The following is a 19,447-nucleotide window of genomic DNA, read 5'->3' as shown; positions in this document are numbered from 1 at the left end:
TGTCTGTCTTGCTCCTTGCACCTGGTATACTGCCTGCCACTTAGTAAGCACCTAATAATTACTTGTTCAATAATTAAAAAAAAAAAGATCAAATCCACCCTCAGAGAACAATGATTTGCTGTGATTGATAGGCAAAAGCTCTGAAGACATTTTTCAAAAGAGAATTTTCCAAATAAAATTATTTTTGAGCTATAACAGTGTTGTTGGAACAATTTCAAGGTTTTTTTAATTAGAAGGGGATGAAATTCATTGTATTTACACATCTGTGTTCTGGCTGACCTGCTGACATTGTTGAATTTATTTATATCTCACCTTCCCCCTCAAAAAATGAGGTGGATTGAAACAACAACAACAAAAAGAAACCCATAATAGCAATAATGTTAATAAAAAGCACATTACTATAATCATGTTTCAGATATGCACAGCAAAAAAAAAAAACACAGCCCACAGGGTGGGTTCCTTATGTGTGGTTAGCTGAGGAGTGACAGTAAGTAACAAGAAATAGAGAACAAATAAGACTCACCCAGTCTCAAGCACATGTCTGCATGCCATCTGGCCCTTGTTCCCGTTGAGTAAAAGAGTTACTTAGAGCTAGTAAGAATGTAGTCATAAGGAAACATTCTGGGGTAACCGGGGTGACAAAATTCCCAGATTGACAATGAGCGCCCAGGAAGAAAGGCGTTTGCAGGTGTCACAACACCCAGTCACCACTGTCGTTAGCACCAACAGGTAACGTCAGTTTTTAGGATTCTGTGTGACACATAAAAGTGAGAACAGTCCCTCTCCAGTGGACTGACACTTTGAAGAGGAAAGAATGAACAGAAGGCTGAGAGGAAGGCACAGTGACCACAGGACAGTCTGTCCACCTTTTTCCACGTGTGAGTTACTCTTCAGAGAGTCAAAGAGGAGCGAGTTCCCAGTTGCTATAAACACATAAGTTAGGCACACACACAAGCATCCAATTCATACCACAAAAGCTTGAACTTTTCCCTGTGCTTCAACTAACTGCAGGCTAAATCGCCCTGACCAGGTGAAGGTGAGATTGTGTCTTTTATGAATTCTGGGCTCAGGGCTTGAATTAGGAATTGCTCAGTGAGCACGTTTACTTGTTCTTTAACTGCTCTCTGAAACATCCAATTAAGAACATTCAAGTTGCTCCAGTGAGCAGCATAGCAAAATGGGGTACCTCCTAAAAATGAAACCAGAGAGTGTTCAGAAGAAGAAGTAGAGAATGCTGAATTTCACACCAGGCCCCTGGTTTGCTCATTTCGGAGCCACTCTGGTTTTGAGGAGGAGGACCAGAGCCATGGGTGTCACTCATGATGTGTGGCATTCCCATGAACAAAAGTCACTTCTTCTTCCAGAAAAAAATTTTAAAAAGAGCTATTCCAATGCCATAATTAAAAGCAAGAAGGCTTACTTGAATTCTAAAATGGTTGAAAATTCGAAGTGTGTCTTTTAGCTAAGGAGGTAAATCAAAGGCAGCATCCTGATTTTTTGTGAAATCTTTCATAGAGAATTTATGAGCCAGCATCACTCCCTGAAATCCCATCCCAAGCCCTAACCCCAAGATTAGGTTTCAGTTCAATCTCCACAGTACATACAAAGTAGATTTCTAAACTACAAATCTGATTCAGAACTACAAAACTACACAGGTTTAAATTCTTTTATATCACCCATATCGCTTACAGATTAAAGTCCAATTTCTAAGCTGAACGCATGAACATTTTTTAAGGAACTAGCTCTTTCTTATCTTCCCAACCTCATCTTTCAAACTCCTCCATGTCCATCCTAAGCTCCAGCCCTAATGAACTAATTAAAGTCTCAGAATCCAGGATTCCACCATGTTCATTTATACTTCTGTTTCCTCTGACGAAAACAGAGCACTTTCTTCTGCCTTATTCCCTGGAAACACACTAGTCACTCTCCATGACACAGATTCACATCATCTCTTTGAAGGCTTTTGCCATCTTTCTCACTTTCACCCTGACCATACACACTCAAGTACTGCTACATGCAGTTCTAAAAACTACAGCATGTTTTGAACCATTCTGACTTTGAGGGTGTTTGAACCCCAGTGGTATGATGATAACCCTGAGATTGATTCCCAAAGGGACCACGCACATGAACATGTTTGACTCACCCACCTGTTTGACTATGGCTATTCTCTTTCTACTCTGCAGGGTAATGCAGTGCTTGAGCAAGGTTTGGTTTTAATAACTGTATTAGTCTGCTTGGGCTGCCATAAGGAAATATCATAGACTGGATGGCTTAAACAACTGAGAATTATTTTCTCACAGTTCTGGAGACTGAGAAGTCCAAGAACAAGGTGCTAGTCAATTCAGTTTCTGGTGAGAGCTCTCTTCCTGGCTTAAAGGCTGCTGCCTTCCTGCTTTGTCCTCACGTGGCCTTTCCTTAGTACATTCACATAGCAGAGAGAAAGAGAGGGAGTTCTGTGCTGTCTCTTCTAAGGACTTAAGGGTGCTAATCCTGTCAGATCAGGGTTCTTCCCTTATGAACTCATCAAACTTAATTACTTCCTTGGAGGCCCCATCTCCAAATACAGCTACACTGGGTAGGGGCTGGTTAAAGCTTCAACAGATGAATGCTGGGGAGGGGGGCACAAACATCTAGTCCATAGCGTTCACCTTGCATTCCCAATATCCAACATAAGTCCTTGTGATGTCTGTAAATGTCTATGATGTGATTAAACGCCACACCACACAAAGGGAGGAAGAAAACCAGATAGCTCATTAATCAAAAGTACTCATTTAGTGTATACCATGTGCAAAGCCCTGTCATAAAACATATCAGTATTATTAAGAAATTCACACTTAAACAATCTAATTGGGAGTTGAAACACAAACGTGTTCCAAGTCTGTGGCTCTAATAATAAGCAATCATGGGGTAGGACAAAGAGCACCGGATTTGGAGTCAGAAAGCACAGCTTTGCTGCTTCACCATCCAGGTGATCTGAAAGCAAGCTGCTCATCTCTTAAGACTCAGCACCCAGGTGACATATTCCTAGCTGAGGAAGCAAATGAGAGTAAGTAAATGTGCTTTGGGAATGCTAATACCACCTACACAAAGAAAAGCAGTGTGGCCAACTCCTCCAAGCCTCCTTTAACAAGATTCATGACACCTTCCATCCCCGCAAGCTTCTCTGCAGGACTCAGCCTGCTGGGAAGACAGGCCCTGCTGCACTAGCCACACTTGTGCATGGCTGCTTATCACCAGTCTCAAAACTCGGTGTTTCACACCAGTGCTCCACCAGGAAAAGAAGAGCTCTTGCTTGTTTCCTGCATTTGCTCTCTTGCATGGGAGAGAACCAGCATACTTCAACTCTGAATCATAAAGAAATTGTGGTAAAAGCGGAATGAGAAATTCTTCACAAGCAAACACCACATGGGTTACTTCAAGGCTCCATGCTCTGTTGCGGAAACACTCAAGCACTCAAAACGTGAAAGCAAAAGTTAAAATGGCCAAGAGCGATTTAAATGTGGAGGCCCCCAAACACTGAAAGTTCTTACTAGAGATCCAAGAGCTTGGGCTATCTGTGGAGAGAGAATTTTCTGTCAAAGATGAAACACTCACTCTGTAGTCAGCACCAGGAGAGGAGACTGATATTGACCAACTGCTAATTGTTGCTTCACCTTTCAATCAGTCACTATCAGATCACACCCCCAAATCTTAAATAAGTGTGTGATAATTGCCGAGTTTGTGGCAGCAAGTGGAGTCCAGGTGGAGCCGCAAAAGAAAAAACAAGAAAAATGGCTCCTCACCAGAAACAAGAAACAAGCATGGGAGACAGATTCAGACACCTCAGGCTCCCAAACCCCCTGTTGAGAAGTAAAGTGTGTGTGTGTCTGTGTGTGCATGCGTGTGCACATGCACACATTATTTATTTATTTTTAATCAGCCTCACTTTCCACTGGTAATGCTCTTCATGTCGAAAAAAAAAAGAATTAAGAGGTGGAAAGACAAGAATTTTGAGAGAAATTGCTCTGATTCCTTCAAAGCCAGGCTCCAGCACTGACTTTGTATTTATTATTGACTGTGAATCAAGATAAAGGAAAACACCACAGCTAAAGAAACAGATACTAAAAACTTAAATTGAAAATGTAACTGACATATCATGAACTGACAAACACAGCTTTTAATAACATTACTTATTTTCTTTCTGCTCCTTAAAAGTGTAAAGGTGCCATGCATATAAACTATACCCGTTTGAGTTGCTGGCAAAGTACTAAAGCAAAAACACGAGGAGGCAATCCCGGCTGCAGGAAATGGAGGTCACCTGTCCAGTCACTGTGCAGTCAGGATACACTTTACAAATCTCTTAAATATCTGCCTCCAAGCTCTTCACACGGGAGTTCACACAGGCAGAGACATTTTTTTTTTTTCTTCTTAATCACGTACCTTTTAAGATTCATAATTTGGGATGAGCAAAAGGCTCGGCAGGAGGTGGGGATGAATTAAAAACCATAAAATTGATGCTATCACTCTGATTGACATACCAGTAGTGCAGCATACATTTCCTGTTTGTCAGGAATGAAAGGTGTTCACATTCTGTAATAATACCTAATAATGTTTTGGAAAGACAAACTGCTGTCTGACTACATTTTAGCAAGACGGATTTTTTTTCCTTTCTGTCAGCTCTGAAATCAGAAGCTAGAGTATATATCACAAGCCTCTATAAAGGATGACCTAGATATTTAATAGCTGCAGCTATTCCAGTCCACTACGTGGACCTCCCCAGGTCTCTGATGCTATATTCTAGCATGCCCAAAATCACCATCACACCTTAAGACTAATTCAATAGGGTGTCCAGGGAGCTAGCTGTCCAGGACTGCCATACAAAACTTACGGGAACTAGTATCCTTTGCTAGCGGTAGCTGTCTCATCACAAAACTGGCCAACCCTCTACTTAGAGGTTTGTCTAATCTAGCAATTAACATTTTGTGCAGAGCAGTAAAGAGAAGCCTGTACATAAGGGATCCGAAGACCTGAATTCCTCTAGCTGCCATGTCACTGACCAGGTCTCCATGAGCAAGTCATTTAACCTGTCCACATCTCAATCTCATCACATTTAAAACAGATATGTGGCCACTTGCCTTGACTACCTTACCTGAGGAGGTTATTGAAAACATAGAAGCAAAATGATAGTTCTGGAATTGGCACATGTCCTCCATCTTGTAGATCCCAAATGTGATTTTACATTAGTTAAACAAAGGATTTGGGAAATGCTGAAAGTCATCTATTTCTGTTTTGGTAATTTAGCAAAAACATGAGCAAGAATCAATGAGGTAGTAGATCATATATGACAAAACATCAGAAAAAATCAAATCCTGTTATACCATTCAATAATTATTCTTAGGGTGAACTGTGAGTCAGAGACCAGCCCTCAACTTTCTGCTCTGTTTTTGACATTTATGTTCCTATTGAGACTTGACTGTAGGCCCTGACTACCTAGGGTTTCAAAACGTTAAAAGTACTGTTTTGAAGACAGGAGAATATAGGATAAAAATGAAAACTGAAAATTTCAGGAGGAAGACAAAATTGGAATGTTTGTGCTAAATATTTTAATGACACATTTTTGCTTTTTAAATCTCTGATATTCTATTATTTCTAGAGGCAATTTCAAGAAAATAAAAATGTAAAATCCATGCTATAATTATTGTCTAATAATACTAAGCTTCAAGTGTCGGGTACTAGAGTCTGAACAATCCTTTGTTTCCAGAATTGTAAACACAGATTTGGATGCTTGGGGAAGGCCCACAGAAAACTGACCCAAATGAAAAAGGGGGGATGTTTTGTAGATCCTGCTCTTGGTAATAATACTGTGGCAAAGGAATCACAAGTGCTTTTGAATACAATTTTATTGCTGTTGTTTTTGCTAAATCAAATAAAGGCTTTAAGCAAAAACAGGTTTCAAGCCTTCTGCTTATAATTGCACTTCATGTGACTTGACAATGCTGATTTCTGTGTAATTTTTAAAATCCATGTTTGGTAAAAAAGAAAAAGCTTTACTACTCGTTCTTCAAAGTTGCTCCTAATAAAATCAGCTTGTTAGAGCACATGCTTGCAGACACAGTGCAAAATGAAATTGTAGCAAAGCTCAGTGAGGGCACTCCACCAACACCCACTTGGTCCTTACTAAAACTGCAGGGGTTACGATGCAACTCTTTCAGGATTGGAGTGCATTCATATCGTGGCCTGAATTAATTTTATATTCACTAAAAATGAAGTTACAAACAGAATGCATGGATTGTGTCCTCATAACTTTCAAATGGCAATACATAGACCACTGTCTGTTTCTTGAGTTGGACTGTCAAGAACTGGAAGTCAAGGATTAGCAAATGGAATCTTGACTGCTATCAGCTGACATCTACCTACAGTCCAAAAGAAAAATGTTAATGTAATCTGGAACAAATAGGAGGTTCACCTTTTGGTTCTGGTCAATGATAACTTGAAGGTTGGGTTAAACAATATCCTTCCCTCCACTAGCTAAGTTCCCCAAATGTGGCTATAAAAAAATCACGTTAAGTATTCAGGCCAGAGATATTCGTCAGAAGGATATGATTGACATGGCCATGTACCTTGTGGTGAGTCTCACAGGAAAATATAGGTACAAATATGCATAAGTCATATTTATGCACTTTCTATAAAATTAGACCGGCATTAATTAAATGGCAGAAAAGGCAATGAGAGCATTGTTTGGAGGGTAGTGTGTTCCAAGTTCTGATTATAACTTGCTTTCCAAAGAAGGAGCCACCCACAGCTTAGAAGACAGATGAGAGGATCATCATCGCAGATTTGCTGTGAACAGCTCTGCTCAGCTCTGTCCCTGCCAGACTCGAGGCCACACAAACCCTTCCAAGATGGCTACAGAAGATTCGCAGAGGGCACCCGCTCCTTGCCCCAGCTCTGGAGCAGGGACAGAGGGAGATTTTGTCCCTGCATAAGTTGAGAACCACCCTCAATGGCAACATGGTCGTCCTTGTCATCAACACAGCTAGCATTTACTGAGGGCAAAGAATGCTGTGTGTTATCTCACCTTGTCTTCCCCATAACCCCGTAATACAGTGAAGACTATAATCACCCAAATTTCCTGGAAGGAGAAACTGAGGGTAAAACTTCCCCAATGTTACCAAGATGGTGAGTTCCAGAGTTAGGACTTGAATTCAGACAATCTCACCTCCTAGAATCTTCACTTTCTGTAACCTTTACAGTAGCTTAATCAGCTGTGAACAACCCATGGACCAGACGTTTTCAAATGTCACTCTACTTACAAATCTCTTCCTACTTACTCATTAGTTTTATATGTACTTGTTTAGCCGCTGCAGAGTGCCAGGAACTATTTCACGCGGTGGGAATTCAGCAGTGAACGAGACAAATTCTCTACTCGTCTGGGGCTTACATTCTGTATTCCGCATACATAGACTCATTCATTCCTTAAAATAACTGCATAAGCCTGAGGCCACTCGTGTCACCCATTTGTTAGATAAGGGAGCCAGAGCTCAGAGGAGTGAAGTAACTTACCTAAAGGCCACGAAACTAAATGGGAAAACTGGGGTTTACCATTGGTCTTCAGACTATTAATCCTATGATCTTTTATGCTCCTGTTAACCCAACCGCTACAGTTTCAAGATGGCTTTCAGTAACTTGGCAGAGATTGAGTACAGCCGGAATAGGAAATAAGATCAAGATGACCCTGTCCCCCCTTAATCTCTGCCTCTCTTTTCAAACTTCTTGGTCCTTACTTCTTCAGGTCTCCACTGTTATCCATGGTCTCCCACTTCTGTTTCCCTTGCTCTTTCCAACCGTGTTCTGCCCCCCTCTCCACAGCCTCAAGTATCTATCCCTATACTTCCGTCCTTTACTCCTCCCACACCCTAACCTCTGGGTTACTCTTAGCTCCCACTCTTCACTTTAGAGACCAGGCCTGAGGTGCCGTGGAAAATGATCAAAAAGGCAGGCCCTTCCATCATCACAGCAGCAAAGACCCATCCCCAGTAAGTCATGAATTTTATGTCCTCAGAATTCCCTGAGAGTTTTCCCACGGAAACATTTTCCCATGTGGTAGTTATACTCTACAGTATTTACTGCAGGTACATATGGGCTAAATATGTTCCTAGGGGCTGGCTAGCAAAATTTAACAGTGGGTAATATGCTTAGAATTCCAATCAACCAAACTACAAGTGACCCCTGGCAAAGACTGCCTTAGTAACACATTCCTGTCTCCGCTATTACTCATAATAAAGAATGGAAAGGAGTGAAAACTAAATTCAAAAAATATATTCTTTCTTTAGTGTTAGACAGATAGGGCCAAGGAGTAGTAAATACTATGTGGAAAAAGAAATAATTTAAACCATGAGTGGCAGTAGTAGAGGTCAAGGAGACTTAAGACAAATGTTTCTGATTGGAGAGATTTTCAGGTCTACAGAGAAACCATGAATACAAATGATACTTCAAGAATCTCTTCAATCTGGCCCTAATTTTTTCATTAGTTGTAAACCTCATAAGAATAAAGAATGCATCTGATTTTTCTTAACATTATATCAGCTGCACAGGGTTGAGACATGTTGCTGTTGTTGTTTGCTGTTTAGTTGCTAAGTCATGTCCAACTCTTTTGCAAACCCACGGACCGTAGTCCTCCAGGCTCCTCTGTCCATGGGACTCTCCTAGCAATACTGGTGTGGGTTGCCATGCCCTCCTCCAGGAGATCTTCCCAACCCAGGGATTGAACCCGCGTCTCCTGCACTGGCAGGCAGATTCTTTACCACTGAGCCACCTAGTAGGCACTTAATAAATGATTACTGAACACTGGAATGTCACCCTAGACTTATCTCCAACACTCATACCCTCCAACCTCCACCGAGATCTGTTTCCCACCAGTAGAGCTCTCTGCCCACCAGAATTCCCAGTGAGAGCTTGTTCACCTCAGATCCACGTACTAACTTTCTTGCACAGAAGTTGTGATTCCTTGAGAGTCACCCCCACTGGCTGGCGGGAAGTAGAAATTGACTTCCCTAACTTGTTGCTTCCTTGTTATCATTTTGTACTGGAAATCCAAAAACTATGTAGCCAGGCCTGGACCCAAGGAGGAAACCATTGTGTTTTTTGCAAGAACACACTGCAACTCCCCTCTCATTTTGAAGAATCCTCTAAGAGCACGGGATGCTGTAATAGTCATCTCAGTCTCTGGCTTTGTACAAGGTTTGTTGAACTTACTTGAGGAAAAGTATCATTTCCTTGCACACAAAAACATAGATAATCCCAAATCCAAATAGACTTGGATAGATCAGAAAACTAACTAAATAAGACCAATTCCTTTTGTCTGAGATGATCTTTCATCCTATTCAAGAGGAGAATTGTATAAATTTACCATGCTACTCCTAAAGGTTTTTCTGCTAGATTAATAGAAAACTTTTGGAATCTGGACTTGAAGACTCATTCTGGAATATGGTTTTCTGCAAAGGACTGGGTAATGTTTGACTACAATGGTGATTAAACTATTCACTCATAACCTCCATCTTCCAGCTATTTACTGTGTGCGAAGTATATTAAGCAGGTACTGCTTATAAACTGATCCCTCAATTTAGGTCTTAACTTGGCTCTGCCCAGGACCACCACAAACAGTTGCCCACCTAAAGGAGCAAATGGGAACTGAAATCCAGCCTTGGCCCTGTCTGTAAACCACGTACCCTGGCATGGTGTGGGCTGTGTCCAACCAGAGGAAGTGGCACCTTTTTCTTGATTCTCATTAACCATCTTCACGACCCTGCCATTCCTTCCATATAGACCTCCAAAGCTGCACATGGCCTATGTGTGATTTCTTTGCCTTTTCCAGAGTCGTCATCATTCAGTTGAACATACTGCCAGTTGTAAGAAGATACCAAAGTAGAGGGAAAAGGGGACACCATGTGATTTGCAAAGGAACAGTCCCCTCTGGCTGAGGGGATACAAAACCCATCTACCATTAGCAGATATTTCGTCTAAATTCTCTTTTTATAGCACAGTGTGGCTGTGTTGGACACAAGACAGGTGAGAACTGACTGTGAATTACAGAGGAGAATTTTTGTCCTGATACATGAGTTAAACATGAAAAGAAATTGAAACCCTTTTGCATATTTTACTGGCAACAGTTTTACCAAATAGGTGATTTATTTGGAAAGGTGGAACCTTTTTGAAATTAACTCAAATTCTGGTAAAAGTTCAGATTCTTTTCTACCCTCCTTAGGCAACAAATAGTAATTATTTTTATTGCTACAAGCCATGTATGTTGGGTTTTGAGAACATGCCATTAATCATGATTAAATTGTGTAGGCTGAAAAAAATCTCTAATACCTGCAAGAAAAACAAAATCCAGCACAGCTGTAAAAATGTTTACCAATCTATAAAATGTGTGTGAATATTCTATAAAACCAGCAGTTGGAAAATGATGAAATTTATATTTGTATCCTTATGAGAATCTTCATAGGTCTACCTAAAAGGGAGGAGTATTTCCTGTACTACTTCAAATAGATATTGCCTTTGACACTGGGGACTTAACTGGTGGTTCAGTGGTAAAAAATCTATGTGCAATGTAGAAGACCCAGGCTCAATCCCTGTGCTGGGAAGATCCCCTGGAGAAGGGAATGGCAACCCACTCTAGTATTCTCATCTGGAGAATCCCCATGGACAGAGGAGCCTGGTAGCCTACAGTCCATGGGGTTGCAAAGAGTCAGACAAGACTGGGCATGCATGCACAAATGCATATGTTCAAGCCCTAATCTCCAATGTGACCATACTAAAAATACAGGCTTTTAGAAGGTGGTTGTTAAACGAGGTCCTAAGAGTAGAGCCTTGACTCAATAGAACTGGTGCCTTTATAAGAGAAATAGACACCAGAGTTCTTTCTCTGCCACATAAGAATACATTGAAAATGTAGTAGTCTGCAAGTCAGGATAAGAATTCTCATCAGAACTCAAACAAACTGGCTAGCTGATCTTGGACTTCCAGTCTCCAGAACTGTGAGAAAACAAATTTCCATTGTTTAAGCTACCTCATCTGTGGTATTTTGTTATGGAAACCCAAGCTGACTCATACAACCCCTTAAGCAACCTAATTAAAAACAACAATTATTAAATTTTTTGGCAAAGAAGTGAAAAGAAAAAAGGAATGTTCTATAAGTCTTTTGTGATTTTTATAAGAAAGTTATGAATGAAAGCATCTTTCAAAATTGAATTCTCCTTATTGATTTTTAATAAGCATTCTAAGAACATTTGGTGTTCTTGTTATGTAAACATAGCTTCAAAAGAAATACCCATGGGGCTTCCCTGGCGGTCCAGTGGTTAAGCCTTTGCCTTCCAATGCAGGGAGTGCAGGTTCAATCCCTGGTCAGGGAATTACCCACACATGCCTTGTGGCCAAAAATACAGAACATAAAACAGAAGCAATACTGTAACAAATTCAATAAAGAATTTTAAAATGGTCCACATCAAAAAAAAAAAAAACAATCTTTAAAGAAAAGGAATATCCTTTCTTTTGCCAGTGGGATTGTTAGTCCAAAATTGCTATTATTCAGAATCCCAGCGCCACCATTGTTCAAGTCCCAACACAAATGCAACTGATTCTTTTACACTTTCCACATTCCATGCTCTGCACTATCACAGTACTTCATTTATAAAATGTTTTTGTCATTTATCATGCTCCACCTCAAAATTTCCATGACTTGTGCTCTTGCCTGTCTCCGCAACTAGAAGATACAGGTCCTGAAAGCAGGGTCCAGGAGATCCTCTTGGATTTCCCCCATGTTTACTAATAGGCTTCCCTGGTGGCTCAGGGGATAAAGATTCTGCCTACAATGCAGGAGACCTGGGATCCATCCTGGAGTTGGGAAGATCCCCTGGAGAATATTTACTATGATGCTTTGCCTCCAGTGAGTATATATTTGGCAAATGAAGCTGAAACTCCAATACTTTGGCCACCTGATGCGAAGAGCTGACTCATTTGAAAAGACCCTGATGCTGGGAAAGATTGAGGGCAAGAGGACAAAGGGATGACAGAGGATGAGATGGTTGGATGGCATCACCGACTCAATGGACATGGGTTTGGGTGGACTCCAGGAGGTGGTGATGGACAGGGAGGCCTGGCGTGCTGCGGTTCAAGGGGTGGCAAAGAGTCGGACATGACTGAGCGACTGAACTGGTGAAAGAACAAATAAATTACAGAATGAAAGGATGGATGAAAAGAAATGGATTAACAACTTGTTCATGAATAGCTAAATAAATGAAGTAACTTATCATTTTACCTCAGCTATTTTCCATGACATTTAGAAGAATTATCTTTTCACTATGATGCCACCCCTTATGCCACATTTACTAAAGGAAAGAATTAATAAAATGGAAAATGAGGTAACCCTTAGTTGCAGTGCCTCCTATTTGTTATACATAGTGCCCTTTTTAACCTCTTTAATTCTTACTACCTTGTGAGTTAAGTTTCACCACCCTCATTTTTCTAACAACCGAGGCTCTGTGAGATTAAGTAATGCATCCATATCCACACAGCTACTAACAAAAAAAAGGCTAAAATTTAAGAGCAACATGAAATCCAGGCTCAGTCTCATATATTAAAGTCTTCCTTTCTCAATGGCCTTCCCTTGACTTTCTGCTTCAGCTTTGAGAGAGACAGGTGAAGGTATTTTCCAAGGCCAGCTGGAGGGCCATCTTGCCACACCCAATCTGGAGGACAGGCTGGCATGTTCACTGCATTTCAGTGCTTTTCATTCCCTTCCACTATGCTGCTGCTGCTGCTGCTAAGTCGCTTCAGTCGTGTCCAACTCTTAGTGACCCCATGGACTGCAGCCTACCAGGCTCCTCCATCCATGGGATTTTCCAGGCAAGAGTACTGGAGTGGGGTGCCATTGCCTTCTCCGCTGCCACTATGAGACAACATCAATCTCAGGACTTCCGCTATAGAGATTCCTTGAACCTCCTTACCTGCAACCTCCACAGTACCAAATCTTTGATAACCAGTGAAGTTGTGGTATCTCAGCAGGCTCCGAGGGTGCAAAGCAAAGAAACAGATTCCTTCCAGTCTGATCGCCTACCTATTGTTACTCCCAAAAATATAAAATTTGGGGGGAGAACATAATGAGACTCAGGCAAATTTGAGTCACATTCCAGTCTTGTCTTTTATTAGCTGTGTGTATCTAAATAATCTTCCTCAGTTTCCACACTGAACAGTGTTCATGAACTCAAACCTATCTGAACATATGGCAAAGGCTGGGAAGACACACCCACCAAGGGTTAATTTGCATTAGGCATGGGAATGCCTCTTGGTCAATGTGGCAGAAGTTGCCTAAAATCTCACCAATCATGATTCTTCCTCCTTCAGTTCAGTTGCTCAGTTGTGTCTGACTCTTTGCAACCCTGTGGACTGCAGCAAGCCAGGCCTCCCTGTCCATCACCAACTCCCAGAGTTTACTCAAACTCATGTCCATTGAGTCAGTGATGCCATCCAACCATCTCATCTTCCGTTGTCCCCTTCTCCTCCCGCCTTCAATCTTTCCTAGCATCAGGGTCTTTTCTAATGAGTCAGCTCTTCCTCCTGGGCACTCATAAAAAATACATTTCCCTTCATCCTTTGCATTCAGACTAGTGCTACGTCATGGAAGTCACGTTCACCACTCCCATTTCATATGCATGGAACTGAGTCGTATGATCTTCCTCACCCTTTGTTGGTCAGCTGGCTTAAAACAGACAATGCAGCAGTGAAGTCTGAAGAGGCCCTAGAAGGTGATGGATGGAGGAAATGGGATTCCACGGTCAGGGAATGGGAAGCTGCCTGCCACACAGACTGTGATATGAGCCAGAAGAAAAACCTGGACTAGGTGAAGTCCCCAAGCTTCTAAAGGTTATTATTTACAGCACCTGGCACTAATTAATTTATGAATACAGTTCCTTGGAAGTCAGAGAACCCAAGTTGAGGGCAAAAGTAATGGATCATTAAAAAAGGAGAGGGATGACAGCGTGACTCTGATGGGCATTGATCAGAGCATTTTCTAGACTGCTTCCCACCCTCCCCTCTCGTCGCTCCCCCCACACCAGTGGCTACCGAAGCCATGACTATCAGAGGGAGCCAAGCAGGAAGGCCTTTCTCATTAGAGTCTCCACAGGACATTGACAATACAAAGAAATGCTGCTCTGCGGTCTCCATACAGAAGGGAAGGTGGGGTGTATTTCCCCTCTTGGATAAGAAAACGGCTGGAGAGCAGAACAGAAGAGCAGGAACCGGTCAGAAGTGGAGAATGCCACACTAGTTACTGGGATACAAGAGCTCAGACAGAAGTGAGGGGAGACCGGGGCAAACTGAAACCTCAAGGGAAGTTCAGTGCCCTCAGACACCCCTAGACTCACGGAAGGCAAAATTAAGCTAAAAGAGTTCAGGTTTGGGTACCCAGGTTCTTCCCTTCCCTTATTTCCCTTTCATGTTCAGTTTCCCTCATTAAAAGCATCCCAACTTTCCACCGAATGCCTCTGAGTAGCACCACGATTTTACACTTCCCTGTGAAGGAGAATATTGGAATTACACACCGAGTGAGGGACACGCTGAGAGCTGCTGTCCATCCTCTGGTGAACTGCAGGATAATCCTGTTAACCTTCCTATCAGGAGGTCATTACGCAATTTCGAAAGCTGTTTTTTCTTCCATCAGAACTGCATACAAAATCTGATCTAGGATTTTTAACATAAGCTGTTCTGCTGCACAGGCTTGAATACAGCCCGTCACATGTTTTAGACGGTCTTTTCTTGTTCTTCCCTTGGCTTTAAGTGCCTGTGTAACCTCTCTCTCAGTTTAGGCATTATCCTATGTTTTTTTTTTTTTCCCTTTCTCCTTGATTTCAACATCTAACACACTTTCTTCCAATAGCATAGCCCCCTTCCCTAGCTCCTTTTTAATGCCTTGTTAATCTCTTGTGCCAATCCATGTTTCATTCATTTCAATGCAACACCTTCCTATGTATCAGTCTTTTTAAATATGTTGTACTTGGTATTTTGTTCTTATTTCTGCTTAGCTATTTTCATGAAACTACCCATTTCCGTTAAATCTAATTTATTTCTGCATTTCATCAGAATCTCTCTTTTTATCTCCAAAGACATTTTACCATCCAGTTTTATTCCTTCCTTCCTTTTCCTTTTTTTTAAAACAAAATTAAAGTATGCTAACAGCCACGTGATGTCAGAACTTGTGCCTGCATATGTTTTCGAGAACAAACAAGTTTTCCTTTTTTATCTTCTTGATCATGTAGTCCTTTCATTCAGCTTGAAAATTTGATTTCCTTTTGGATCCCTAGAACCACTAATTTTCTACCTCCAGAACCAAGAGAATTGACATTTTTAGCCACATTTGAGAAACTGGTAAAGTTGAAATGTGCTTCTGGTGGCTTCAATAACACAAAATGGATCCTTGGTCTCTGGGGAAGACTGCATAATAAGACCCTATCATTGAATTAGTGATTCAAACCTCAACAAAATCAGTTTTCAGGAGCATCAGGTTAGGGTCTTGATGTTTTTAAGAAATGTCTTTGCAAAATAGGGGCTTGATTATCAGTGGATGAAGGATACCGATTTAATCCCAGGGGTGACTGAACCCGGTATCTGGGGTTCTTCCAAACACTCAAAGCCATTTCCAAATGTTTTTGATGCAGCACAACCCAAAAAGGATTTTGGCAAGTGTGTTTTCCCTTCATTTTAAAACCCATGCGTATTTCAAGGGAAATGCAATCCATATGTCTTTGATTCATTTACACTTAAATCATCTAAATGCCATTGTGTAAGAGCTATTTGATGTACAAGAAGCCTGCGAGCCTGTTTTATAAGCCTTTTTAAGCCTTATTTCTTTGAATCAGAAAGTCATGTTTTGCCGGCCCTAAACAGAACTTGAACTGGGAAAGGCTCAAGTTCACTTCTAAACTGAAAACCCGCAAAGTTTTGCGTGGCTTCTGTACTTAGCAATATGTTTCCCCTTGCCTAAAGCTCACAAACACCCAGCATTTCTCTTCTCTGTCTCACATGTAGTGAGAACAGGGTAAATCAATTTTTGAATCACATTTTACTTGTAAAATTCACATTTTGAACCTCAGTTATCTCCCAGGCACTGCCAGAAGTTAAAATAGCAACACTTGAAAATTAGGCTTTTGCTCTAAAAGGGCAAAACAGTCTATAAAGTACATAAATTACTGCTTCTGTACATTTATTTGTTTGACAGGTTTAAGATATAAGTGTGGCTTACATATGGATTTTCAGGATGCCAGATTGGATGCTCCACGAGCTACAGTCACAAATGTAACCTCTTTTTTTAACTTATGTTTGGGAGAATAGAATTGGAACAATCTCGCTGTTCTGCACAAATCTAATTGCTGTGTCAAAACAGCAATGGAATATGATGAACATTTGCATTTTTCTCATTTACTGGCCTTTTCTATGGCTTTAATCATACTTGTGCTAGTGGTCAAAAAGAAAGGATAGTGGACTGTTTGCTCTCTTGCTCCCTGACACTTTAAACATTTCTAATGAATTACAAATGAATACTTTGGGGGCTAAAATATGAACCTCTGATCAAGGGTTTAGAGATACCCAAGTGATAAGCACTGATTGTTATGGACATGGAAGCATGTCTTGAGACTGGATACATCTTTCTCAAGCAAAAGCACTAATTATCTTCAAATGTGTGATTTCTTTGTTTTTATTTAGACATATCTTGGAGGTTGCATTTAGTGAGAAGGAAGAAATAATGATTTTGTGAGTGTCTGAACAGAAGCAATATTTTAAATTTGCATTCAAAGCTTAGGGAGGTGGAGATGAAGCTAAAAAAGAAAGAAAGAAATCCAGGTGAACCTAATTATTCCTTACACGCTCTCTCTAGTTCACATATATGATAGACTATCATGTTTGTGTAATCAAAAGGATTATGAAATTTAAGTTTGGAAAAAAGAATCTGGGTACTACATCTAGCAAACAGTTAATTATGCTGAGATAATTAGATAGCATAAAGTGTTGGATTTAGTTCTTTTTCATAGTTAGTTTACATTAACTACCAAGTCTTCATGATTCTCTGCAGGCAGAAATTATTAGTATTTTTAGGAAGAATGGTGCATGACTGACAAAGAGTTCAACTTTCAAAAAGGGTGTTAGAAGGCTTTATGTTGACCTATCCACATATTTTCTTTAAAAATAGATACCTTTTTCTATTAAAATTTGATATAACAGTGTTTTGAAGTCTAAATTAAATTCAAGAAATACATTACTTTAGGAAATTTCAGCAATCGTAACACGAATACCTATCAATTTAAAATACAAAGCAAAGAACTTGAGTTTATAGGATTTTCCTACTATTTCACCAAATTGAAGCAGAGGGTCATGATTAGGATTGTGCAATAGGTTAATAGCTCTGATATTGATTAAAACGACCATAGTGTTATACTATAGAATTCCATGCCAGGATTCATAAGATTTAACTTGAGTTCAGTTGGACACTTAAAAACTTAAAGAAACAAAGTTCAGTAGTACTTCCTGGCCCTGACCCACTGTTCTCCATACTCATCCATTCCTGCTCTAGTTCTTCCTATTTTAAATGGACTGGAAAATATCTTTGTAATGTTCCCTTGACACACTATTCACCTACCACAAACACGCATTTACATAAACACAATAGACACACATATACACATGCAAACACACACACACACACACACTTCAATCTGTATTCCCAAGTGTGATTTTATAGACTTCATTTCTAAGTGAAATTTTGAGTTCCAAATATACCCAACCGTACATGTTGAAAGTTTGGGGGGAAATCCTTTCAAAAAGAACTGTAAGAATTTAAGAAACATTCTGTAGAAAGGATCAAATTGGTTCTTATTTTATCTAAATCCACTTACTCACCCCTCACTTAAGCAGCCAAGCAATCTGCTATATAATGAGTAAGCTTCAGTGATATAAAGTGGGGCAGATATTCCTGGGCAGTGTTTTGAGATTCAGAGAATAATCATTATAAAACCTTAAAGTCAAACTTTAATGATCATTCTTCCTTTAAATGTTTGGTTATGAAAAAATCCAAAACTTTAACTTACTAATATTTATTCCAAAAGACTTTGAATGTTAAAAATGGGTATTCAATACTATAGTAGACAGAAGAATACCCCCTCAAAGATGTCCACATACTAGTCCCTGGGACCTATAAACGTGCTAATATACATGGCAAGAGGGATTCTGCAGATGTTATTAATCACCTTGAGAAGGAGAAAGTATTCAGATTATGTAGGTGAGCCCAATATAAACAGAAGGTTTTTACAGGAGGGAGCAAGAGGGTCAAAGCCAGCCAAGAATGAAAACAGGAGTTGGAATGATATATTTTGAAGAGACCATGAAGCAAAGATGCAGATGGTTTCAAGAAGCTGGAAAAGGCAAAGAAGTCAATTTGTTCCTAGAGCTTCCAGAAGAAACACAGCTCTGCCAACACCTTCATGTTAGCCTTAAGACCCATATTCAATTTCTGACTTCCAGAACTGTAAGAGAATAACTCAGTTTTTAAGCCACTAAGTTTGTGGTAATTTGTTATAGCAGCAATAGGAAACTAATACAAATATCAAATTCTATTTTGAATTCATTTTTATAATCACTGACTTAGCACTCAAAATTCACTTAGTAATTAAAAACTTTCCTATGTACCTTCATCAGTCCTTCCAATGAGCTGAAACTCCAATACTTTGCCACCTCATGCAAAGAGTTGACTCATTGAAAAAGACCCTGATGCTGGGAGGGATTGGGGGCAGGAGGAGCAGGGGACGACAGAGGATGAGATGGCTGGATGGCATCACCAACTTGATGGACTTGAGTTTGGGTAAACTCCGGGAGTCGGTGATGGACAGGGAGGCCTGGCATGCTGTGATTCATGGGGTCGCAAGGAGTTGGACATGACTGAGCAGCTGAACTGAACTGATGTACCTTCATTTAAATAAATAAAATAAACATGCTTCATTTCGCAAAAGGCTACCTCACTGGATTCCCAAAACGATAGTTTTCCCTGATGTACATAAAAATCTACACAAATTGATTATTCATAAAATATGATATATTGCAATATATATATTCTCATGAATGATTTTAGGAGCATGTCAACTAGATTGAAGAATGCAGAGTTCATTATAGTCTTTCCTCTACAATTACCTTTTTATTTCTCTAAAGAGTAGAAGCCACCCCTATTTATCAATTAGTGTTACATTTTCCTTGATTAATTTAGTACTCCTATTTTATAACACCTAATACCAGAAAGGGGCTTCCCTGGTGGCTCAGACAGTAACGAATCTACCTGCAATGCAGGAGACCTGGGTTTGATCCCTGGATTGGGAAGGTCTCCTGGAGAAGGGCATGGCAACCCACTCCAGTATTCTTGCCTGGAGAA

At 40.3% G+C, this 19,447-nt stretch overlaps 1 long non-coding RNA gene across 2 annotated transcripts in view; it reads right to left on the bottom strand.

Annotated features, from left to right (window-relative positions):
* Positions 1–648, bottom strand: part of LOC112447486 (uncharacterized) — a 55,879-nt gene extending 55,231 nt beyond the window's left edge. Inside the window, exon 1 of one of the 2 annotated variants that reach the window (XR_009495347.1) lies at positions 524–648. This is a non-coding gene — a long non-coding RNA (uncharacterized lncRNA). The remainder of the gene's footprint in view (positions 1–523) is intronic. The other variant, XR_009495348.1, reaches the window with a different exon arrangement.
* Positions 649–19,447: the final 18,799 nt, after the last annotated feature.

Source organism: Bos taurus, chromosome 7, assembly GCF_002263795.3.
Source record: "Bos taurus isolate L1 Dominette 01449 registration number 42190680 breed Hereford chromosome 7, ARS-UCD2.0, whole genome shotgun sequence".
In the NCBI taxonomy this organism is placed as follows: Eukaryota; Metazoa; Chordata; class Mammalia; order Artiodactyla; family Bovidae; genus Bos; species Bos taurus.
The sequence above is the reverse complement of the archived record's forward strand: the minus strand, read 5'-3'. Positions and strand labels throughout refer to the sequence as shown.